This window comes from Falco rusticolus, chromosome W (assembly GCF_015220075.1).
Source record: "Falco rusticolus isolate bFalRus1 chromosome W, bFalRus1.pri, whole genome shotgun sequence".
Classification (NCBI taxonomy): Eukaryota; Metazoa; Chordata; class Aves; order Falconiformes; family Falconidae; genus Falco; species Falco rusticolus.
In genome coordinates, this window is record NC_051209.1 from 10,230,795 (window position 1) to 10,256,335 (window position 25,541).

The following is a 25,541-nucleotide window of genomic DNA, read 5'->3' on the forward strand; positions in this document are numbered from 1 at the left end:
TGGTTCCAAGTGCAGTCTGCAGTGGACCCACAGCCTACAGCCAAACAGCCAAACACTCCCCCACCAGCACACACACAGAAAGGAGGGGGCCAATAATGCAGAAGAATGGAAATTTGCAATGGAAAAGATCTGCAGGAAGAAAAGACTTCCCCCAAAACCTGAGGTGCCCTTGCAGAACTGCTTTACCACTCCACAGACTGAACAGGAAAGACACATCACATCAGAAGAGATGCAGGAGCTGAGTAAGGCAGCCCAATCTGCTCCCTGTATAACAAACAGTGCGACTAAGAAAAGACAATGGGTGGTAGTAGTAGGCAACTCTCTTCTGAGAGATATGGAGACACCTGTTTTCCAACCTGATGTGCTCTCTAGAGAGGTGTGCTGTTTACTGGGGGCTCATATCAGGGATATTACAGAGAAACTACCAAGCCTTGTACAGTCCACTGACTATTATCTGCTGCTGTTGTTTCACGTGGGCACCAATGATATAGCCAGGAGCAGTCTGAGGAGTATCAAAAAGGATTACAGAGCCCTGGGAGTGGCAGTAAGGGACTCTGGTGCACAGGTAGTGTCATGTGAAAAGGGGGGGGGGGGGGAGAAATCCTCTCAACCCCAGGTGATTGATCTGTCTATTAGCACCCCAGGAAAGCTGAGACCCTTGTGCCCGACCAGTCTGACAGCGTCCCGTTACAAGGACCCTTCACCAAACAGTCCCACTGGATCAGAGGGAAATTCGACTGCCTTGTTCAGGGAAACACGCCAACAGCATCAGGGGGACCCCTCACAGCAGGTCTTCCCACTTTGTTTAAATGTGTTACTCACTGCCAGCAACTGTTAGCACCCACAAAGGACTCACACTAACAGTTTACGGCATAACACTCTTTATTATAAAATTGTGACATGATAAGATTCGTGATTGCCAGTGATAGGGACTGTCAGCAAAAACAAGCTTGAAGTGATATACAACCAAAACCTTAATTACTAATGACAGCTAGAATGAGTTAGTTATTTAGCACGCATAAGTCAAAGCTCTTACCCAATAGGCATCCCCATGGGGGGAGAAGACAGGTTCGGCTCGTCGACTGATCCCAGAAGTTAAGATGGAATCTTCCCCTACCTTCTCCCCTCATCTGTCCACTTTTTATACTTCATAGTACATTGCATATTCATTCATCATATACATGATTGGTTACAAGTTTCTCACTTCTAATGCAAATTAGTACATATCCTCAGATAGCACTACTGAAGTTCTCTAACTATGCATGCTCCTCAAGCGGGGTTTTGCCCTCTTTCGAGGGGGGCTATTTGAGTTGGAGGTTGTGATCTCCCACTACCACTATTACCTTTGTCCTATTTTCAACTAATTTTCTGTTTATGTCAGTGGATTGCAACACCTTATCAGCCTGTTTCTTCTCATAGCTGGAACTTTCCTCACTTGAAGGCTTCTTTCTGCGTAACTTAGATAACAGTGTTCTTTTCACTGTCTGTTCTGTGTTTTTCATCCTCCCCAAGGCTGACTCCCTTAATTAGAAGTCCCTTCATTCATAACAACTTTAGAGAGTGGGTCAGATTGACCTAGCTTTGCAAACACTGAATCAGAGTTGGGTAACCCAGGAGCTTAGACAACAATTCCCCCTGCACTGTACTTATTTCAGTCCAGGACTAGTCCATTTCCATCACATTTAGGTGGAGCTTGAGTGACTCTAGTCATACATATTGTTGTTATTAACTGGTATCGTGTGCCCGGTGAGGTGTAGTAGTACCCTGGAGACGGGTAACTTTAAGATGGAGGTGTGCATTAGTATTACAATGAGATTATTTAATCTGAGAAGAGTCATTTCACCACAATGGTTGGCTCAGCCATGGACATCTCATGGATTCTTCATGTGACAACTGCTATGCAGCTTATCAGCTGCATAGTGCCATCAAGTTACCACTCCTGCAGGGAGCACAACAGAGCATGGATGCAGTGTCTCCACTCCACCCTCATGTTACTCCTATCAGCATGTGCTGAGCTGGCAGGATGTGTTGCTTAGGGAACTGTGTTGATGTAGATTCTGTGCATGCCAACCATCCTGAAGGCGATAGCTGTATTTTACCCTAAAAAGCTTTCTGTAATACTACACTTCTATTAGGACCCAATTTTTCTCTAATTCCCCCCCTCAAGGTGATTTTCCCACAGGCAGTTTTTTTCATCAATCCTCCCCATCAAAGGGAATGGGTTTGAAAAGGCCAGTTGAAAGGGCAAATCAACAAATGGTTACAGGACTGGTGCCACAGTCAGGGGTTTGTCTACTTAAACCATGGGACCTGGGGCTCTCTTTCCTTCTGAATGCATGCCCCAGATGCATGCCAGCAACTAAGCTGACAGCCTTCTTGGGTGGTCCTTTCTTAACAGCTGTCTTCCCTCTCAGTTTGCATACACAGGCTTCCAAAGCTTAAAGGTGGGTTCACCATCCCATTTCCTCATGTCCTCCCCCTGGTCATGCAGGAAGGAGTGCACCAAGTGGCATGCGCCTGGGGCTCCCTTTCCCTCTGACCCGGGCAGGAGGGGACTGATTTCTTGGGATGCCCCTGACAGCCAAGGTGCTAGCCCATAGGGATAAGGGAGTACAGAGATTTTCTTCAAAGTTTTGGAGCCAAGACAACACTTTCTCCACAGTTGGTGTATCCATATCCAGGCTGCCAAGCTGTTAGAATATGACACTGAGGCACTTTGAATCACCTTCTGTAGAGAGCTTTATGGCAAGGGCTGAAGGCCACAATGCCTGTGAAGGACCTTGAAGGCTGAATGCCCAGAAAGTAAGATAAGGTTGGCTGAATGCCCAGGAGAGAAATTGGATATGAAGCAAGGCTGGAGCAGATGCGCAATGACACATCAGCAGCTGGCTGAGAACATGAAACACACAGAGATAAGAAGGAAGAGAGAAAAAAAAAATGCAAGTTCAGTGTGTTTTTAGCTTAGTAATTAACCAATGAAATATAGCCAAGAAGCGTGTGAACAGTATTGATTAACCAATGATATTTTAGTATATTGCACATGAACAGCAAATGAAGATATATAAGTGCGGGTTTTGGACTAATAAAAGGTCTTCTAGTCAGATTCAGTAGTCTATGTCTTCATCTCCTCAACCTTCCTCCACATGGCACATGTGCACAGGGCATCCTCTGGATCTTTGGAGACCCCTCCATTATCTAGATCACTGTAGATGACTTCCAGTACCGCTACTTCTCTCAGGTACTGGATGCCTTCATCTGCAACAGTCCACTTTCCTGAGGAGTTCACAAGATCTTCTTTGAATGGCTATCTCACCTTCACACTTAAGAGGCGCTGCCTCAAGAGACTGCAGATTTCTGCCTCTTTTCCAATTCCTCTCTCAATTCCCAGGTTTCTAGCAAGGGATCCCAGCTGTTGAGCTTCCTTACCTTCCAATTGCTAACTGTTGGCCCCATTATCCCAGCATCAAAGCAGCCAGGCATCAATCTGCTCACCTGGCTGGCAGCTGCAATCTTTCTGTATATCTTAAAGTTCTGATGAGGTCAGAGACCAGGTAGTTTTTGCTTCTTGTCTGAATTCTCTCACTCCTTCCTCCAATCTCTTTGTCAAAGGACCGGCCTCTTGATCAAAACTTTCCTTTTCATCCTCCTCCCTTAGCAATCGATGCTACAGATCCATTGTTCTTCTTGTCTACTGTTTCTTTTTCACTACTGGGGCAATTACTCTAGTTGTTGTTTGCATCCCTATCTCAACCATGGTGTCCCCAGATGTGTTTTGGGTCCCTGCCTCAATCACAGTCCTCAGAGTACTGAACTGTGGCTCAATAGGCACAGACCAGGCTCCAGTACAGTGCTAGAAGCTGTTGCTCTTCATTGGGGTAGGCAAGGCACCCTTCTATCAGGTGGAGTGTCAGTTTGCCAGGGTTGCTTGCCCATTCAGGTGTAAAGTCCCAGGCTATGGGAGGTGATAACTATCCTAGGAATCTGCCCAAATCCTTCCAACACAACCTACCATCCTGTAACCAGCCACCTCAGGGCACATTTCTGTATTGCCTCACCCAAAAGTTGACTCCTCTTACACCAGGATGAGACCAAATTCCACAAAACCCATAATATGCCAACAGTATTAAACAGCTCACGTAAGGGTGAGCAAGGACCTTGGGAGCCTGCATAATAAAACCATCCACATCAGTCCCAGGCAGGGAGAGGGAGATATATTCCCTCATCTTCTCCACAAGATAGCTCCCCCAGTACAGCAAAGCCATCAACGCCAGAGCAAAGCACACAGTCATTGCTTGTACAAGCACATTCCCAAGTTCCTTCATCTTCCCCACAAAAAAGCTCCCCCAGCACAGCAAGGCCATCAATGCCAGGAGAAAACACATAGCCATTATTTCTATTAACATGTTCCCAAGCTCATAAAAATGAAGAAATAAGCAGTGCAGTTAACAAATTCCATGACCTGCACAGGAGCTTGCCACAATAACTACTATAGCTATAGCACACAATACAAAACTGCCATTGACTCAAATCACACATTGGGTGCCAAAAAGGACTGCAGTGGTTTGATCTTGGCTAGATGCCACATGCCCACCAAGCTGTTCTATCACTCCCCTCCTGAAGAGGGCGGAAGGGAGAAAATAAGGTGGAAAAAACCCTCATGGGTCAAGATAAAGACAGTTTAATAAAGCAAAAGCAATAGTCATGCACAGAAGCAAAGGAAAACAAAAGATGTTATTCTCTATTTCCCATCAGCAGGTGATATTCACCTACTTCCTGGGAAGTAGGACTTCAATACGCATAGTGGTTGCTCTGGTAGACAAACGTTATAATTGTTGTAATAGTGAATGCGCAACCACCCCCCCACCCCTTTGTCTTGGCCAGAGGTCATATTGGATTGAATATCCCTTTGATCAGTTTGGATCAGCTCTCCAGTCCAGTCCCCTCCCGAGATCTTGCCCACCCCTAGCCTAATGGTGAGGTGGAAGGGAGAAGGTTGGAGACAGCCTTGATGCTGTGGGAGCACTGCTCAGCAGTAGCCAAAACACTGGTGTATTATCACCACCTTTCTAGCTATCAATACAAGCACAGCACTCTGAGGGCTGCTATGGGGAAAGCTAACTCCATCTCAGCCAGACCCAACATAGCTACTTATATAATGGGACTCACATTGAGAAGCCTGGTCTACTGGGGGTTGATGAGGTCCATCTCTCAGAGAAGGGGAAGAGCATCTTTGGTCATAGAATTGACAAGCTGGTGAAGAGTGCTTTAAACTAAGGATGCCAGGGGAGGGGATCCTCAATCCATCACACTCCTACCAATTTGATGCCAGTGCCAGCAATAGATTCCCAAAGCCTGGAGAGGGATTGCAGGACAGAATGAGAGCAGGTTGAACTGCAGCACAAAGGAATTCCTGCCACTCCAGCCAGTAAGTTGTCACAACACCAGCCAAACTGTCAAGCTACAACAAGGTCTTTTACCAGCTCATACCAACATACTCTTCATGCCAGTCCCTCTACTGCCTTCTCCTTGTCTCTCCTCATCCAGAGCATGCTCTCACTGCTTCTTGCTACTCTCTCTTCCTTAGCTACTCTCTCTTCCTTAGCTGCCCAACCACTTAACAGAACCAGCCACAGCTGCACCTTATCTACATCAGCCAACCCACTGCCCCAAGCCAGCCCACAGCTGTATGTTATCAATGTTAATTAACCCAGCTTCATTCCTCTACAATTCCCTTTTTTCTTTTTTTTCTTTTAACAATTCATACCTCATGTTTTTACCAATCATCACCCACTTTTTACAAATAAACTTCTCATACAGTCCTCTATAATTCCTCTACAATTCCCCCCTTTTTTCTTTTCCTTTTTAACATTTCATACCTTATGTTTTTAACAAACATCACAACTTTTTCACAAATAAACTTTTCATACAGTCCAGACAATTTGTCCCTGAACTTATACACATATTCCTTCTTCAATTCTATCTTGAGCTTTTCAGCTTCTGGGGGCTGATCACCTTTCTTCTCATCTGCTTTCTTGAAATCTGGGATTTTGTTTACTTCAGAGGGAAATTCTAATGAGCTTATAGTATGTCGTCCTTTCACCTCCTGGGTCACACTGGACAGTAACCTGAGTGAGCTTTCAGCAGCAGCAGATCTAGAATACAGCACTAACACATCATTCCATGTCCTGAAAAACTTCTTAACATCCTTGTGGTCACCCATTTCTTCTACAAGTGGAGACAACTTCAATGAGCACATAAATGATGGCAAGAATACCACCAGGCTGAGAAGCAGCAGCAACGGCGGGAGCCGCCCGCGGCACCACGCTGCTCCCGCACCTTCCCCCGGCACGACCATCACTGCTGTCTAGCCAGACCCGCTCTGGACCCACCGCCGCTGCAGGCTGCTGCCACATCTGGCCATGTACTCTGCCACTATCGCCCGTTACCCTCAGTCTCTAACTCCACAGCAGTCAGGCTTCCTTCTCTTTGATCCCAAAGGCTCACCTTTACCGGTGTCTGATCCAGATCCCCAGACTCTTCCCACCTATCTCAATGTGATCTGGATCGCAGGCTATCCCTGCCTGTCTCTGCTACCTTGGGCACCGCCATCACTGTTCAAAACTTCAAACATCCCCCAGCACAGCCATCACCACTGTTGCCGCTCATTACACTCAGTCTCATAATCTGAAGGACCTCACACAGGAAATCGTTCTTATCCCAACCCTTGAGTTTTACATTCCTTTCTGATTCTCCTTCCCATCCCTCTGGGTGAGGGGGGAGTGAGCAAGCGGCTGCATGGTGCTTGGTTGCCAGCTGGGGTTAAACCACGACAGTCCCTTTTGGTGCCCAATGTGGGGCTCTAAGGGTTCGAGAAAACAACAGATTTGATTAGAATGTGCTAGATTCAATTTATAGCTGTTATTGCTGTTTAGCTATTAAGGGACAGGTTTCTGTGCTTACCATGGGGCTTTCTTGCCTTACTGTATATTAGAGTCTAGTGCTCGTTAGTGGCTGCTTCTTGCTTCTGCTGCTTGCTGTACTGCTTATCATTTTACTGTGCTGTGCCCAGGAACATTCTGATAACAGCAATGTTGATGCGCCTGGGCTGACAGATGGCCAGGGTATGGCTGCTGTTTCTGTGCTCCTGTACTGGACAGGCTGGGACTCCGGTTTGAACTTGAGTCAAAGGGACTGTGACCTGTGGATGAGTCCACATGGGAGCAGGACACTCCAAAGCCCCTGTGGCCGTGAATAAGCCCATGCCTGAGCAGGTATATCTCAGAGTGTCTGTGGCCATGCTTATGTCTGTGCTGCAGCAGGTATGCCTCTGAAGGAATTGTGGCCCAAGGACAAGTCCATGCTGGAGAAGGTACACCTCGAAGCATCTGGGGCTGTGGATTAGTCCATGCAACAGCAGGTACACCTTGAAGCATCAGTGGCTGTGCATGAGTCCATGCTGGAGCACCGCAAAGTGTGTGGTCGTGAATAAGCCCATGACAGAGCAGGTACAGCCCTGAAGGGACTGTGGCCAGGGATAAGGCCATGCTGGACCTGATTTACTTCTGAAAGGACTGTGGCTGTGGGTAAGGCCACGCTGGAGCAGGTCTATGGTCATGGCCCCTGGAGAGATTGTGGCTTGTAGCTGAGGCTCCACTTGGAGCAGGTACAACCCTAAGGGACTGCAGTCTGTGGATAAGTCCAAGCCGGAGCAGGGGCAAGGGGAGTAACTTTTGTTTAAGTAAAAAGAAAGAAAAGGAAAAAAATTGTGGTGAATATTTATATTTCCTGGCCACCAGACAGAAAAACACTGCAATGTTAAACCCTATGGGCTGGTCCGAAGGGACCAGGTTTGGAGATTGTAATGGATATACCTTTACATTGTTGTAACCCATGATTTGAGTTTCATGTTATAGGAAAGACTATAGCAGCAAACACCTGAACCATTGGAGGACAAGCCTTACAAGAAGCAGTGCAAGTGCAGCAGTGACCCAACCTGAGCTGGTTTTGATGCCCGATAACCCCATACAACACACAACCTCTCTTCTCCTGAGTGACCACCATAAGAGATCGTGTTCATGGACTAAATGAATTCTATGGACATTTTGTGGACATTTGATAGACATTTTTACAGGGGTGGTGCATAGACTAGGGGAAAGATATCTGCACAATATATCAAAGGATGGGAAGGGTGATGGTGGTTAATGAGGTGGTATTGGGAAGTGTGGCATGACATAAATGGTATGGAATAAGGGGTGGATACTGTCCTGGTTTCATCTGGAATAGAGTTAGTTTTCTTCTTAGTAGCTAGTATGGTGCTGTGGTTTGTATTTAGTATGAGAATAAAGTTGACATCACACTGATATTGTTAGTTGTTGCTGTGTAATGTCTATACTAAGTCAGGGACTTTTCAGTTTCTTGGGCCCTGCCAGCCAGAGGACTGGAGGAGCACAAGAAATTTGGAGGGGACACAGCCAGGACAGGTGTCTCAAACTAGCCAAAGAGGTATTCCATACCATATGATGTCGCGACGGAGGGAAGACACAGTCACTCAATATGAGTGATCAGCAGACTTTGTTTATTGTCCCTTACAGTCACCTTTTATGCCTTGTTATAATTAGCTCATACATATTACAAAAGTTAAGCTCATTATTGGTTAGTTGCCTAAATACCAAGCCCGCCCCTTGTTTCTCTTCTGTAGTTTTCTGTTCCCACCTGCAACATTCTTTTCCCACCAAAATCTTCCTGTTACTGTGTAACAAGGACAGCCAAAGACAGTGTATTTTGCTTTACTTCAGATAAGCTGAGAGCGATGTGCATTTTTGTCCAGCCATCTAGAATATGTCCATGTGACCCTTTTCAGCTAGCCAGTTATCCACAATTCCCCCGTTTTTATTTTGGGCGACATAGGCTTGGTTGACCATTTTCAATAACAGCGTTTTAACACAGGAAAATACACAGCCAACTTATAAAATCTCAGTTCAGAAGTATAATTCCTGAAATACTTGAAAAATAAAGTTAGCTTGAAGCTTTAATTTAGATGCTCTTTCTGTTCCAGTGATATAAAAAGTTTAAAAAATTCAAAGGTAATTTTAAAGTTCTGAACATGGACTAATGCAAGCTCAAAACCCAAAAAGAAACCAAACTGATGTTTTACTAGGAATATTTGCAAATATTTTAGTGGAAAATCCCTGACCATTAACAATTTTCTGTCCAAATAACAACTGCCCTTATGCAACCAACCAGTCCATACATTTTCTGAAGAATTCCTCATCGATATCAAAGAATTAACAAAGGGAAAAAATTAGTTCTAAGCTATATACATTCATAAGTGGATTTTTCAATAGTTACATACAGATTTACACACTAAGCCATAATGGCTTGTAGGTGATACACACAAGAAGAGTACGTTGCTTATCTGTCTGAATGTCTATGCTAAATTTGACAACTATGCCACAAGCCAAGCCTACATGGGTGCTGTATGTTATGCACGTTCCTTAACAAACAGAAGTATAATAGGTAAATTCCCAAGATCTAGTCCCCAACCTAATTATATTACTTTGTAGCCAGTTAAGGAAAATAACACAAATGTGCATATCTACATGTGCACACACCTTTTAGTTCAGAACCAATCTGTGATAAAAGGCCTTAGCCTTATGGCATCATCGAATCTTAACGAGTACAGTAATTAAAAATGCAGTCTTAATGTAAGTGCGATTTATGCTGACATTCCCTCAAATGCTACACGTGAGAATTTCTCGCTCAACTGCCTCAAGTTAAAATAGTAGTATTTGTTAATATGTATTAAAAAATCATTAATTCTCTACAATAGCAGTTGACTTCCATAACACTATGTAAGCAAAAGAGGCCTAAGATGGGTTTTCTGAATACTAACAATTTATTTTAGACTGTCTAAATTCAGGGCTTGAAAGATTTCACTCTGCCAGACGTAGAAACACTGTTGCACTCCAGTTGTGATATCCCTTTTCCCAAGTTGTCACATGCACATCTTGCTCAAGCAACATTATTGTTAAAGTTTCTCTCTGCTACATAAAAGCATATTGCACTTGTAGATATAAAAGACAGCACCCTTACTTAGATTATTACCTTATTACCTCATAACTCTTAGTATACCTTGTATCTCTGATTTCATCACTTCAAAAATTCACCAGAAGCAGATAAAACCACAGCCTCAGACTAAACTACACCTTAACTGCTGATTCAAATAAAGGCATTCTCTTCAGATATGCCTAATGCTTACAAATAGTGTTGGCTGGTTTTGATCAAGAAACTATTATTACAATAACGATCAAAAATAATAATCCCGTTTGCAAAATGCCTTTAAGCCAGCCTCCTAGTCCCAACCAATTTCCACATTCAGAATACAGCATAAATACAGAATACAGAATAAATTATCTCCATCAAGGCAAAAAGGCTTCTTTTTAAACACAGAAATGTTTGCTAGTTCAAGGCAGAAACCCATTTCTTGTAGGTGACATCTGAAGCTCTTTTTTTTTTTTTTTTTTTTTTTTTTTTTTTTTTTTTTTTTTTTTTTTTTGGTGGGATTGTAATCAAGTCCGTATTTTTCCTTGAGAAGCTTAAGCTGTTCCTCTTGTTTCAGGAGTGTTTCCAACTCTGATTTGTCGACTAGGTCCATATTTCCCAAAGATATCATACATTTCCTCCGCTGTGATTTTATACGGCAGGTTCCGAATATAAAGGACCCGATTGACCTCTGGGGGCAGCCAGATGTCAGCTCGCTTGGCCGCTTGCATTGCCATGGCGCCGATCGGAGGGGGGGGTGGGGGTGGGGGGTGCCGCCTTGGAGAGAAACCGCGGCTGGGAAGGGGCCTGCCGGGCTGCGCCGCCGCTCGCCGCTGCCGCGGGGGTCCCGGATGCTATCCCATACGCTAATAACCCGAGTAATTCCTTTTTACAATCTATGTCCCGAACGCTCCGCTTTTCTAAAAAGCATATGAGCGAATCGTACGTCGCTTGTCTCTCCATACCTTCGTCAGCGCTGTTGCAGCCTTTGCGAGACTCCGGCGACGCGTGGCCGGCGGGACCCTCTGTAGGTGCTCCCGGGCGCGGGGACTGTGCCCTTCCGCCTCCTGCGCTGCTTTCAGGACCGGTACCCGAATCTCCGTCGAACCGTGGCTCGCAGGTTCAGCCCTCTCTAGGGTCCCTGTTCGGGCGCCATTTGTCGCGACGGAGGGAAGACGCAGTCGCTCAATATGAGTGATCAGCAGACTTCGTTTATTGTCCCTTACAGTCACCTTTTATGCCTTGTTATAATTAGCTCATACATATTACAAAAGTTAAGCTCATTATTGGTTAGTTGCCTAAATACCAAGCCCGCCCCTTGTTTCTCTTCTGTAGTTTTCTGTTCCCACCTGCAACATTCTTTTCCCACCAAAATCTTCCTGTTACTGTGTAACAAGAACAGCCAAAGACAGTTATTTTTGCTTTACTTCAGATAAGCTGAGAGCAATGTGCATTTTTGTCCAGCCAGCTGGACTATGTCTATGTGACCCTTTTCAGCTAGCCAGTTATCCACAATATGATGTCTTGCTGAGTATATAAACTGGGGGAAGAAGAAGGAAGGTAGGGACATTTGGCATTATGGCGTTTGTCTTCCCGAGTAAACCTTACACATGATGGAGCCCTGCTTTCCTGAAGGTGGCTGAACACCTGCCTGCTGATGGAAAGTAGTGAATGAATTCCTTGCTTTGCTTTGTTTGTGTGCCTGGCTTTTGCTTTACCTGTTAAATTTTTCTTATCTCAGCCCTTGAGTTTTACATTCCTTTCTGATCCTCCTCCCCATCCCTCTGGGTGAGGGGGAATGAGTCACTGGCTGCGTGGTGCTTGGTTGCTGGCCAGGGTTAAACCACGACACTCCTATGACTGGGGTGTTGGAATGGAAGGATATAGGCTCTTTAGGAAGGACAGGCAGGGGAAAAGAGGGGAGGGTGTCACCCTCTATGTCAATGACCTCCTGGACTGCATGGAGCTCTGCCTGGGGATGAATGCGGAGCCGATTGAAAGCTTATGGGTCAGGGTTAAAGGGAGGGCAAGGACAGGTGACGTTACAGTGGGGGTCTGCTATAGGCATCCCAACCAAATAGACAGAGTGCATGAGGTCCTATATAGACAGATAGGAGCTGCCTCATGTTCAGAAGCCCTGGTCCTCGTGGGGGAATTCAAGTACTCTGATATCTGTTCGAGGGACAATACAGCAGGGCATAAGCAATCCAGAAGGTTCCTGGAATGTTTTGATGATAGCTTCCTTCTCCAAGTGATAGAGAAGCCAGTGAGGAGAGGTGCTATGCTGGACATTGTTCTCACCAACAGGGAGGGGTTGGTGGAGAATGTGAAGCTCAAGGGCAGTCTTGGCTGCAGTGACGATGAAATGGTAGAGTTCAAGGTCCTTAGGGAAGTGAGGAGGGCACACAGCAAGCTCACTATCCTGGACTTCAGAAGAGCAGATTTTGGCCTCTTCAGGGATCTGCTTGGTAGAGTACCATGGGATAAAGCCCTGGAGGGAAGAGGAGCCCAAGAAAGCTGGTTAATATTCAACAATCACCTCCTCGAAGTTCAGGAGCAATGTATCCCAACAAAGAGGAAGTCAGGCCAAGAGGCCTCTGTGGATGAATAAGGAGCTCCTGAACAAACTCAAACACAAAAAGGAAGCCTGCAGGGGGTGGAAGCAAGGACAGGTAACCTGGGAGGAATACAGAGACATTGCCTGAGCAGGCAGGGACCAGGTTAGGAAAGCTGAAGCCCTGACGGAATTAAATCTGGCCAAGGACATCAAAGGCAACAAGAAAAACTTCTATAGGTATGTCAGTGGTAAAAAGAAGACTGGAGAAAATTTGGGCCCTCTCCAGAAGGAAACAGGAGACCTGGTTACCCAGGACATGGAGAAGGTTGAGGTACTCAATGACTTTTTTGCCTCAGTCTTTACCAGAAAGTACTCCAGCCACACTGCCTCAGTCACAGAAGGCAAATTGCAGGGACTGGGAGAATGAAGAACTGCCCACCATAAGAGAAGATCAGGTTTGAGACCATCTAAGGAACCTGAAGGTGCACAAGTCCATGGGACCTGATGAGATGCATCAGTAGGTCCTGAGGGAGCTGGCAGATGAAGTGGCTAAGCCACTATCCATCATATTTGAGAAGTGGTTGCAGTCTGGTGAAGTTCCCACAGACTGGAAGAGGGGAAACATAGCCCCCATTTTTAAAAGAGGAAAAAAGGACTACCTGGGAAACTACAGGTTTGGGTTGGAAGGGACCTTTAAAGATCATCTAGTCCAACTCCCCTGCAGTGATCAGGGACATCTTCAACTAGATGTATGTTTCCAACTTTGTATGTTTCCAAGGATGTGGCATCTACAACCTCTCTGTGCAACCTGTTCTGATGTTTCACCATGCTCATTGTAAAAAAATTTCTTCCTTATATCTACTCTGAATCTACCTTCTTTTAATTTAAAATCATTGCCCTTTGTCCTATCACTACAGGCCCTGGTAAAAAGTCTCTTTCCAGCTTTCTTATAAGCCCCCTTTATATATTGAAAGGCCACAATAAGGTGTCCCCAAAGCCTTCTCTTCTTCAGGCTGAACAACCCCAACTCTCTTAACCTTTCCTCATAGGAGAGATGTTCCATCCCTCTGATGAATATCTTTGTGGCCCTCCTCTGGACCTGCTCTAACAGGTCCATGTCTTTCTTGTACTGAGGACTCCAGAGCTGGCTGCAGTACTTCAGGTGGGGTCTCACCCGAGCAGAATAGAGAAGAATCACCTCCCTTGACCTGCTGTGCATCTTTCTTTTTATGCATCCAGGATTTGAACTGTGAACATAAGGGTGAGCTATTTATAAATTGATGGGCCCATGACACATCAGAACATCTAGGAAGGGATGCAACATACAAATGGGCTTGTGATTGAGAGGTAAACATGACCATTGATGCCATTGCACAGGTTATCCATAAATGTAAAACATGTGCCATAATCAAACAAGCCAAGCAGTTAAAGCCTTTTTGGTATAGAGGATGATGGCTGAAATATTAATATGAGGAAACCTGGCAGATTGATTATATCACACTGCCATGAACCCACCATGGCAAGCACCATGTACTTACAATGTTGGAAGCAACTACTGGATGGTTGGAAACATACCCTGTGCCCCATGCCACTGCTCAGAATACTATCTTGGGCCTTGAAAAACAAGTTTTATGGTGACATAGCACTCCTGAAAGAATTGAATCAGATAACGAGACTAATTTCCAAAACAACCTCATAGACACCTGGGCTAAGGAGCATAGCGTTGAATCGGTGTATCACATCACTTATCATGCACCAGCCTTTGGGAAAACTGAACAATACAATGAACTGTTTAAAAACTACACTGAGAGGAATGGGTGCTGAGGCATTCAAGCATTGGGATACACATTTAGCAGAAGCCACTTGGCTACTTAACGCTAGAGGATCTGGCCCTGCCCAATCAAAACCCCTGCACACTGTAGAAGGAAATAAGGTTCCCATAGTACATATAAGGAATTGACTGGAAAAAACCAGACTGGATTATCCCTTCCTCAGGAAAAGGGAAATCTATCCATGGTATTGCTTTTGCTCAAGGACTTGGGTGCACTTGGTAGGTAATGCAGAAGTCCAATGTGTACCTGAAGGTGATTTAAACCTGGGTGAAAATAACCCATGATTTGTGTTGTATGATATCAATGTTACATGATGCTGTATGTCACCACTGCTGGGGCTGCCATATATCAAAGGTAATATAGCAGGAACTTCTCACTGCTAACTCAGCTAGAGGCAATGATATAAGAATTACTTTTAAAAACAAATATGTAAGTATCTATAGTGAAAAACAAGAAAATTTTGAAAAACAGAGGATGTTTGTGGAAATACTAGAAAAAATAAGGTTTGCATCTGAAAATTAAGATTTATATGAAAAACGTAGCATTGTTCACCTATAAAGGAAAAGTATAAAATCAAAGAGCTTTGAGGATGGGACATAGCTGCAGCAGACATGCGAGGAATCCGCTGACACAGCAACTCCCTGCAACATACCATAGAGGGTAGAGCGGAGTGGAGACTCCATGGCCATGATCCGTGATGATAAATGGGAAGAAATGGTCCTCTAGAACTGATAAGCGGCCCATCTGGTCCCCTGAGCCAACAGTTTTTTGAGACCTTGACAAAGTGCTACCTTTTGGTGAACTTTGCTCGTTTAAATGTCATTTTAATACCAAAACACACCTCCATCCCGAAGGCTACCCGCCTCCGAGGTGCGACCACTCCTCTTTGAGTCTGTGTTCTTGATTTTTTGTAAACTATACCTTTAAACGTGAAGCGAGATAAATTTACACCAATCATGATAAAAGGTATGTATGACTACAGTCACTCAAACTCCACCTTGAAGGTAGAAAGGATATAAAAATAGCCAGGGAAATGGGGATTTTTTGGGAGAAGATATCACTGTGAGCAAGTCAAGGGAAACTCCATTTCAGACTGCCTCTGACTACCGGGATCAGCCAACGGGCTGAGCCTTGCTTCTCACCCCCTTGGGATGCCTTAGGTGAGATTTAGACTAAGTACTTTTTCTCGGGAATGTTAGAAATCTCTCTAGAGAGTTACTCCCTAACTTTTATAGCCAAGTGTATTATTTATAACTTTTAACGTGTTTTATACTTAATAACATCATATTTGCACGTGCTTTCTTGCAGTCATATCACTGGCAATCCAAAAAACTTACATATCTGTTGCACAAATAAAACTGCACTGTTTAAGTAGCCAGTGGTCAAAGTTTCTCACTGAACACAACCAAACCCTGGAGCGCGGCCATGCTAGTTCATGAGCACAACTGGACTGAAGGTGCAGACTGCTATTAGTGTATCCAGAATCATGGTAGCTTAATTTACATATTAAACGCAACTGGGCTGGTAGTGGCATATTGGATATCACTCAGAATTTAAACCTAGCCGCACCTAACTTCCCATTCCGGTGAGGAGACTTAGAAAGCAAGGGGGTTTACTTTCTGCCAAATTACTCCATCTTTTTTTACGCAACAATGTTAGTGTTAGTTAATGCTTACAGTTAACAAGACATGGCCTTAGGAGAAGGGACAGACACCATAAAATAACAAGATAAGCTCAAGATGAACCAAACAGTTAATGAGACTAAACAGAAAATTGCTGGAACTATGTGTGAACAGTCCTAATTAGCATACTAAAAGATCCACCCTGGAGCAAAGAAAGCCCCCTACTAACAAAGCCCCCTCCCCACAGAACATGCACAGTGAAAATAAAGAACACCGTACCTTTAAATGGAGACAAGGCTTATAAGAACCAATGAGAATTAAGTGTGATTAAACGTAATTATAAACAATTGTTCAAGGTGTATAAAATGTTTTGCCATGTGTTAAGAGGTGTGATAGCTATGTGGATTTACCACCTAGTACCCATCTCTGTGCAGATGTGCAATAAACAAATCTCAGCTCTGTGTGTGGATCATCTCTTGCACATTGGGTGAAGAACCCAGATTTGGGATAACAGCAAGAGGAAAAATTCATTGCAGTGTTAAACCTTATAGCCTAGTCCAAAGGGACCGAGATGGGGACTGTAATGGATATACCTTTAAATTGTTGTAACTTGGTCACCGTTCAAGTCCTTGCTGTGAGGGGTGCACCTTGTCCCCCCGCGCAGGGACACGCTAACGGCCCACGGCTCTTCAGCGTCGCGGGCAGTGGCAGTTCTGTGCCTTGGGGGGCGCTAACGGCGCCTGACCCAGGCCCAGCCCGCGGCGGCCGGCGGAGCTACGGCCCGCGGCGGGGCGGGCGCTGCCCTGGTTCCCAGACAGCTGGGGAACGTGGGGTTGAGGATTATTGCGGACGGGAGGAAGCGGGCAGAGTGTGTATGTGTAAGTAGGGAATGGGAGGAGAGGGGGATGAGCTGAGAGCCAGCTAGCTACCATCAAAATTTGCTCATTGTTCGATATAACCAGCACTGGCAGCCGAAACCCATCCTGAGAGAGAGGGTGAGAGACTTTCCCCCGTCACCCCCACCCCTTTCTTTTTTTCCTTGAAGGCTGCACTTTGGAAGAGACGCAGTCATTCTTCCCACATCCCCTACCCTCTCTCCACTAATGCAACTATAAATTATGTAGCGTGCTGTCCTTTTTTTTAATTCACATTTGTGTTTCAGATCATGTAGAAAGGACAAATTGAGCAGGGAGCTGGGGATTTCGTCTGTAAGTATATGCAATTCCAATCCACAGTTATGTTTGGGGATTTTTTTTTTGGTTTGGGCTTGGTTTTTTTCATTTTGGGTTTTTTGTTTTGTTTTGGTTGGTTTTTTAAAAAATTATTTCTCTTTTTCTTTGTTTCCTTTCCTTTTGCCCTTAACTGGACTTTGCTGCAGTTTGGCTCCCCGCTTCCCCCCTTTCAGTGCACATTTTCAAAAAGGCTTTCTTAAAGATGGGAAATGTGCAATATATATATTTAACTGTTTGTCTTTATCCTTTAAGACTGAATTTCTAGGCTGGGGATTTTTCTGCACACGTTCAAAGGAAAATGTGGTTTTCTAAGTCTGTTGGGATTTTTTTCCCCTGCTCTTGCACTTCAAAAACACCAAAATGCATTTATGAACATAATGCACTTTGTATTATGCATGCTTTTTTAGCATGCATGAAAGGCTCTCAGATGGGTTTACTGTCTCTGTTCTCCCTTGTAAAATGAATCTTCTCTCTGTTACTGGATTCCTCTCACACTGCTGGGGCTTATTTTTAGAAAGCAATCATTCTTGCAAAAGCTTTCTGCATTTTTGCATATGCAGCAGTTAATTTTTGGGTGGTTCTTTTCGGGAAAAAAACTACCAAACAAAACCCCATCAAAACAAATGCATTTTGGTATACATTTAGCGATGTGCTTTCTTACAAATGTTTCTGTGTACACCTATATGTAATAAGTAACTAAGGGTGATTTGCTGATCAAATGGGCTTTTAACAAAAGGAATGATCTTGCTGCAACAGATTTCAGAACATTCTGTCTGGCAAGAAAAGAGTTAACCATGAGGTTGCGAGATGTACTTTCTCAAGGCAAATGTTAAACCATAATCTCATGTTACTATGACAACCTTTGTCTTCGTCTAGACCTTAGTGTAAAAATAGATTAGTTTTGTAATATACAGCTTCTTGCTACGGGACTGAGAGCATAACTGTTTGCTTAAACCGGCCTTGAAGTTGAGGATAAAAGGGCTGTGTTACTTGTCAGAATTTGCGAGCCTGGATGGAGCTGTGACTCCCCGGCCACCCAGCGTGCTGTTTTTGATTTCCTGCCTTAATAAATACTTAGTAAATTTATTTCAGACTCTAGTTATTTCAATTTCAACTATAACATATAGATATGTGCAATTTTATATCCAATCTGTATGTGTTGTGTTTATATGTAAATACATGACTCATACCTAATTATATTTCATACATACACACTATAGGTAAGAAATATATAATTAATAGAAGAGAACTTTAATTTTTGTCACTATATAAAAACTGGTAAAGGAGTTATGCTACAAATACAGTCAATTAATAAAGTAGTAATTTAAGGTGCTAAGGTGCCATTTAAATGAGATAGTACCTACTGGGGGTTTTTTCCTCCCTCACCCCCATTTAAAGTAGGAGTGTGTATGTGTGGCATAAAGGGAGAGAAAACTGTAGGTTATGTAATGCACTGTCATTTCCAAAAATGCCTACTCTCTGGTGATTTAAAGAATCGGTCACCGATATGCGAGCTGAGGATATCTTTATTCAGCAGCGCTGGGTGCATGGGGGATCGCTCCACCAAAGTCATGCACACCGAGGGGACTTTTCAGTCTCTTCTTTATACAGGCTACTCATACCTATTCATTAATTTTCTGGGAAATCGTTTACATATTCATTACAATTCCGGGAACTCATTTACATATCTCACACCTGCGCAATGTCCTTGAGGAGTGGTCGTCTGGGGGTCTTCAGGATGAAGATCTTGAGTCTTCCTCCAGTGAACTTTTTACCTCTTTGTCTCTGCACAGACTGTTCCTTGCTAAACTAGTGACCATGATTTAAAGTCCTTGTCTTTGCCACATTGCATAAACAACAAGAATTTAGGACCAGATGGCCTTCTTAAAGATAACAAAAATCCAAGGACTTAGCAATTAGTACATCCTTTATGTCAACAATAAGGGTCTTTGGACGTTTCCCAACTTTTAGATAAACATAAGTATATCATTCTTTAGATAAGTGGCACATCATTCATCATTCACTGGGCCATTGCATTGTGAAAGCCTGACGCTATTATGCTTGTTTCTTAATTGCAAAACCCCCAACACTTTGTAGTGTGCATGGGAACAATGGACCACCTTTACGGTAAGCATAGGATGATGGATTTTTGTCCACTTGAATGATTTTTAAGTGTGTTAGCCATTAGGTCTAGTGCTCTTCAGAGAGGTATGAACTGCTAAAAATACCATAGGGGTTTGCAAAGGTACCAGAGATTCCTTTGTCCTATATTTAAGCTTACAGACCACTGAAGTGCAGATAAGCACGAATAGAAGATCTGGTTAGAATAATTTGCACGACTTTAATCTTAATCACTGAAACTTATACTTGGCTCATTCACTATTATACTGGGAAAAAGCCTTTAAAATGTTGTGCCACTTGAAATTACAGGTGTTTTTTTTTCTCTTTTTTTAAAATTATTTTCAGATTGTTCTCCTTGTGCTACTTGAGAGAAACTGCGATCCAAAGACTTAAAATCTAAAAATGGTAAGAGTTAGTTGCTTTAGCAAAGAATCAGTAAATTTTTAATATAAATACAAACCTTTCCCCATTTCCAACACCCATTCATAAATATGACTCACCTAAGGCATACTTTTTGAGATTACAGGAATTTGCCATGCAATGATTGATGTACTCTGGAAACCTCTGTATGTTGGATCTTTGATTTTTCATGAGTTATTTGAATAAAAATGAAAACCTTTGTGTAGTGAGGTTTATTTAATTAGCTTATTTTAAAAATTGTTTAGTAAAGTATGAAAAATACACTTTAAACATGTAGGAATACATACAAACAAAGCAATATCCAATCATTTCACACCACCACCACCCCCCTAAAAAAAATAAAATAAGTCATTGCATTTAGTAAGTTAAACAGATTTAATGTTATTCTGAGGGAAGTAAATAAGACACCAACTAGTTATTATTATTATTTAATAAGTTTTCCAGAAAGATAGCTTTTCTTTGTGGTGGGAATCTGTTCCAGAAAAAAAGGATAGGCCTCAGCCTAACTGAATTTATAAATGCTTAGTTGGAATGTATTTATTGAACAGTATTGCAGTAGTTAGTGATTTCCTTTACTACTAATTATGTTTATATTTTTACTGGTTTGCTGGCCCATTTTTTAATACTGTGAGCTATTACTGCTGATGAATACCTAATTTTAATGATGAAACATATTATACATCTAAACATTCTCTATATATGGTATTCTCTGAGAATCAGTCAGCAGAACAAAGAAAATATTTTTTTATGAAAAGGTTATTTAAGGTAAGCAGAATTAGGTAAATTAGATGTTCTGTAGTCATATAACATTCTTGACTGAAGATGCAACTATTACTGAAGTATGCCTGAATGCATGTATTGACATAAATATTACATATTTTGGGTGCTATATCATACTACTTTCACAGTCAAAATATCTGCTAATTTCTACAGGGGCAACAGTTTGTCTGAAGTAGCATTGCACAGGGTGTGCATTAGCACAAAATATTTTCCAAAGTGTGAGGCTCTCAAGGACACAGTCTTATAAAGGTGAGGTTAAATTATTTGCATAAATTATTATAATTGTCTTATTCTTTGGAGTTGTTTTGACTTGAGGGAGGGGGATGAAGCAAAGAATGTTTAAAATAATAAAAAAATATATTCTATTATATAGCTTTTTTCCTGTTTGGCTCCTTGTTTTATAGCGTTCCTATCTGCAAAAGTAAACTTGCAAATTCTGGAGTTTTAGTCTTGGAATCTACTTTTACCAAAATGCTTTGTTGATCCATGTATAAATGAATAGTTGGGGGTGAGGAATTAAAAGGGAAACTATTTACTTAAATTTTCTATTCTGATTTTTCTATTAGCTGTGAATAGAAATCATGTTAAAATATATTCTGTTCACACAACTGAGGAATTGCTGGATAAGGAAGCTTTTCCTACCAACACCAAAGTGACAGCTCACATTTTGAGATGGTATGCAGGCTGTTATGTGTAATATATGACAAACTATGGAATTAAATATTACTTCAGGTTTTATTAGGGATCAAATAGTCATTGATTTTTACCAGCAGATGGTTCTTAGACTGAAAATCTGATCGACAATCACAAAAAAATTGTAGTTAGGTGTCGACGGCGAGGGAAGTCAAGTGGGCAAACTCAATATGAGTGATAAAGCAAGCTTCGATTTATTACGGCGCGATTATGTCTTATATACAGTTCCAGTTAATTACGCCTACTAGTCATCTGCTGATTGGCTAAGCTCTAAAGGGTTACATTTTCATACGTCCTCCTACTTGCGGTTTCTGCGGTTAGCTAGCTACATATATTTTTTTTTTCTCTCTTGTCTACGCGAATTCCTCAAAGTTATTTACAACATTAGGCACAAGGTCAGTGTGTTTTTCTCAGCTTCCTTATCAGCATGCCTCAGCACAGCTACAAGGCCTGCTTCAGCTAACTTATGCTAACTTTGTTTCACAAAGATCTTCAAGGGAGTTATGGCCGTGATCACACAGCCATTCTGCAACATTTCCCCCTTTTTCTCTTTGCGCAAGCAAAACTTGTGCAGTTACACGCTCGAGTAATTTTCGAATACAAGAGAGAGCACAGCTTAAACATACGAGTGCAATGATAACAATTATTACTATAAGCAACACACTTTGCAACAGCCCTTTTAAACTACCAGAAGACCGCCCTAATAATAGAGCACCATAACTTTGTCCATTAATTATCAGAGGTCCTCGGACACGAGTTGCGATTTTTTGTGGTTGGTTGTCAATTAATGTTGTATCTACTGCTGTTGCCAGGTCAAGGCCGAGGCTCCCTCCGGTGGCGGGTTGTAACATGGTGTCTGTCGATAAGAGTTGGTCATGTCTCCTGGAGGGGGTGTCGTGAAGGTGACAGGAGTCGCGATTGGGGTCGACGCACTGCAGCTCCTCGCGCTCGGTTTCCCGTTTCCCGTCTGCCGACAGACGTTGGTGTTGTGGGTTCCTCGCTGACAATTTTGGCACCACACTTGACGTTGTCGACATCGGTCACGGGTATGTCCTGGCTTCCCGCATCGATAACAGAGGAAGTCTCGGTGCGTGGTGGTCGCTGGCTTCGGGGGCGCGGTAGCCCCAGGGGGGCGCAGAGGCGCAAGCGCTGCAAAAGCCTGACTTTGGGCTTGCACTAAATCTCTCCCTACTGCTTGGATTGCTTCCACTAGCAAGGCTTGCTGACCTACTGGCACCCTACTCATTTGCTCTAGCATTGTTTCTACAGAAGAATCTTGGGCAGGGTTACTAAAATGCCTTTGGTGTAACTGTTACTATTCTCCAAAATACATTGGCGCAATAACGGCCCTTTCATAAAGTTAGGCATATCTGGTGGGCTCACTGTGGAGGCCTGACTCATTCACTGTACTACGTAACTGACTTAATATTTTCCAATCAAAGCCTCCCAGGTTCCCTGTCTTTGGTTAGCGGCATTCATCTGATACGTTACAGGGAAAACTTGTGGGGGGTTGACTTGCTCAGCAATATCAAATATTCCCTGAGCAGCTGCTTCTTGTGCTATTTTTTGCCAATTAATGCACGTAGAACGCACCAGTTTTACTGTATTTTTTTTTTGTTTGTTTGTTTTTAGAATTTTGTATTGACTGCCCACTGCTATTTTCTTCCTCAACAGCACTTTCGTCAGATGTGTCTCCGCCCTCTGGCCCCCCCGAGGCTACTGCGCTGGAGGGGGGGGGGGGGGGGCCGAGGCTACTGTGCCGGAGGGGGGGGGGCAGAGGACACGAAGGGTCTGGAGGTGGTGCAGTGGGCTCTATAGGTGGTGTAGAGGGCACTGTTTGTGATAAAGGGGGTATTGGAATGTAATTTTCACATGGCATAATCTTTCCTGCATTAGGATCTGCGCTTGCAAGTCGGCTTGTTGCTGCTGCAGCAAGGCGCTTTTCTGCTTGTTATCTTTTTATACAATTTTTTTTTTTTTTTTTTTTTTTGCTGCCTTATCGTCATCTATAACTAAGTCCCACAAGCAGTCTCCAAACACACGCCACTCCTCTATTTTTTCGGGGTCTGTAAAAAACCCTTTCGCTTTTCCCATAGTAATTAACTCGGCCAGATCTTTTAAAGGGCCTACTCCCCGCTTTTCTAAAAAGCATCTTAATAATTCAAAGGCTACCTCTCTTTCCATGATGCGCGCACTCTGTAGTCTCGCCCCCCTTCTTGTCCGGCGAGGTTGGATTTCCGCGACCTCCCTATTGTCTGGTCCGGAGCAGCGATTTCGCTAGGTAGCCTCCTTCTCGGCTGGCAGACCCCACCTTATTGCCGAAGGTCCAAGCGGGGAGATGGCGAACGATGTCTTCGGAGCCAGTTCCCCGCTTCCCGGACGCTGCAACCGGGGCCTCAACAAGCACGTCGTCCACCGAAGGAGGAGTGGGGGTCCTCTCTTCACGGGAACATAATGAAGGCGTCAGTCCCTGTTCGGGCGCCACTTGTCGACGGCGAGGACAGTTAGGGATTTTCACAACAAATAGTAAACTTTTCAAAACTAGCCAAATGAAATTTTAATTTGTTACACTGCAGAACTAACAATAGGAAAATTAATTAAATGGGTAATTACATTTGCTTTTTCTGCACTTGGAGAGTTTTAAGTTGTATTTTATGTTCTGGCCTGGAGGCTGGCTTTACAAAACTGAGTTCACTGACTGCTACAGGAACCTTGCTTTTGTAAAGCCAGCCTCCAGGCCAGAACATAAAATGCAACTTAAAACTATCCAAATGTGATTGTTGGTCAGAATTTCAATCTAAGAAAGACTATATTTTGCCCCAGTTTACAAAGATGCTTAAAATATGAGACTTGGCAGACTCTCTTCCCCTACCACCGTTTTTGGCACAATAAATACTAAATATAATTGTCAGACCACTGACATACTTTCTTTGCAGTAGTGGACACACAAGTGTCTCCTTAGCCATTCTAATTTGCAGGAAAATTGCATATTTAAGTAATGAACACTTTCTACACTGAAATACATAATCGTCAAAGTTTTTACTTTTTTTTGTTTTTTAAATATAACAACATATGCAAAGGCTGTATTCTGCTTTCACTGCTCATTGAGAATTTAGCTGTTACATTTCACCAGGATGAACTAAACTTTATGAAGGGGGAAAAAAATCAAGCTAATCAAACTATTTCTTTTGCTAAACTGAAGTTACATTAATTATTTAATTACACATACAGTAAAATTAAAAGTGGCTAGAATAAGCTTGTTGAGTGAGAACAAATTAATACTTGGTTTAACTCCACTGTTTTAACTTCTCAGTTTCTTAATGTTTTTATTCCATAAAGTATTTCTTAAACTCCTTACAAGTAAAAATGAGCACTGTAGAAGGTTAGTTTTAAATGTTCCTTCTCTTTTTCCTACTTAGAATTATGATTTGCTCATACCCAGTTAAATCTTTCTTGGAGCTGTATAATATTAACATAATAATTTAAAGACAAATAAAAAGACAAAAGACTTCATATTGTTCTGATAATTTTAAGTCATGGATATTTTGAGCCATCTTACATAAGAAGATCTGACATTTAAGGATCTGTCCTTAATTGTGTAAAATTTATTTGCTTACAAAGTGACCCCTGAAGAAAGAAGGAACCTTTTATATTTCTTTGCAATCTATAAAGTCCTGAGATGATTTTTTATAAACTTTATTTATTTATTTAAAATGTTAGAATTTCAATGTACCACCTTCCTGGACAGTGCTCTGTGTCATAATGTACAAAGTTTTCTGTGACCTCCAGTCAGTTTTCTGTCCAATTTTCTGTGATCTCCAAGAAGACTTTTAGCAAAACCAGGAAATATATATTTTTTTTAAGGTAAACACTTTGTGTACTGTATAAAAAAACTGTTTGATTTCTTTATTTAAAAACAAAATGATCTGTTTGTTTTCTTTTAAAGCACTCCAGTGTGTCCTTTTCCCCCTGTTCCTGTTGCAGTTCATTTCTGGACTTCAAGTATAATACTGAGTTTGCAGTGCAGATGCAAAGGAATTTAAATAGCAGGTTTATCAATAACAAAAGTGTGTATCAGTAAACAGATACATCCCTTATAACTTAATTTTGACCTACTTGAAAATAAAGAAAAATATTCTCGAACAGCTCATTATTTTACTTCTGACTTACCATGATTAGATGGCTTTCTTCTAAAGCACTAGTACTGTGGAATATCAGAGGCTCGGTATTGTACAATACAGCT

The 25,541-nt window shown here is 42.7% G+C and overlaps 2 long non-coding RNA genes across 3 annotated transcripts; one reads left to right on the forward strand and one right to left on the reverse strand.

The window, feature by feature from the left end:
- Positions 1–5,056: 5,056 nt before the first annotated feature.
- LOC119140889 lies at positions 5,057–24,453 on the reverse strand. Its single transcript, XR_005101771.1, has 3 exons — positions 23,471–24,453; positions 11,849–11,851; positions 5,057–5,066 (listed from the first exon to the last, which is right to left on the reverse strand). It is a non-coding gene; the product is annotated as an uncharacterized LOC119140889 (long non-coding RNA).
- LOC119140888 lies at positions 16,841–20,848 on the forward strand. Of its 2 annotated transcripts, XR_005101770.1 has the most exons (4): positions 16,841–17,047; positions 17,215–17,260; positions 19,751–19,810; positions 20,759–20,848. It is a non-coding gene; the product is annotated as an uncharacterized LOC119140888 (long non-coding RNA). The 2 variants fall into 2 exon arrangements; XR_005101769.1 differs by lacking the exons at positions 19,751–19,810; positions 20,759–20,848 and having other exon boundaries at positions 17,215–18,370.
- Positions 24,454–25,541: the final 1,088 nt, after the last annotated feature.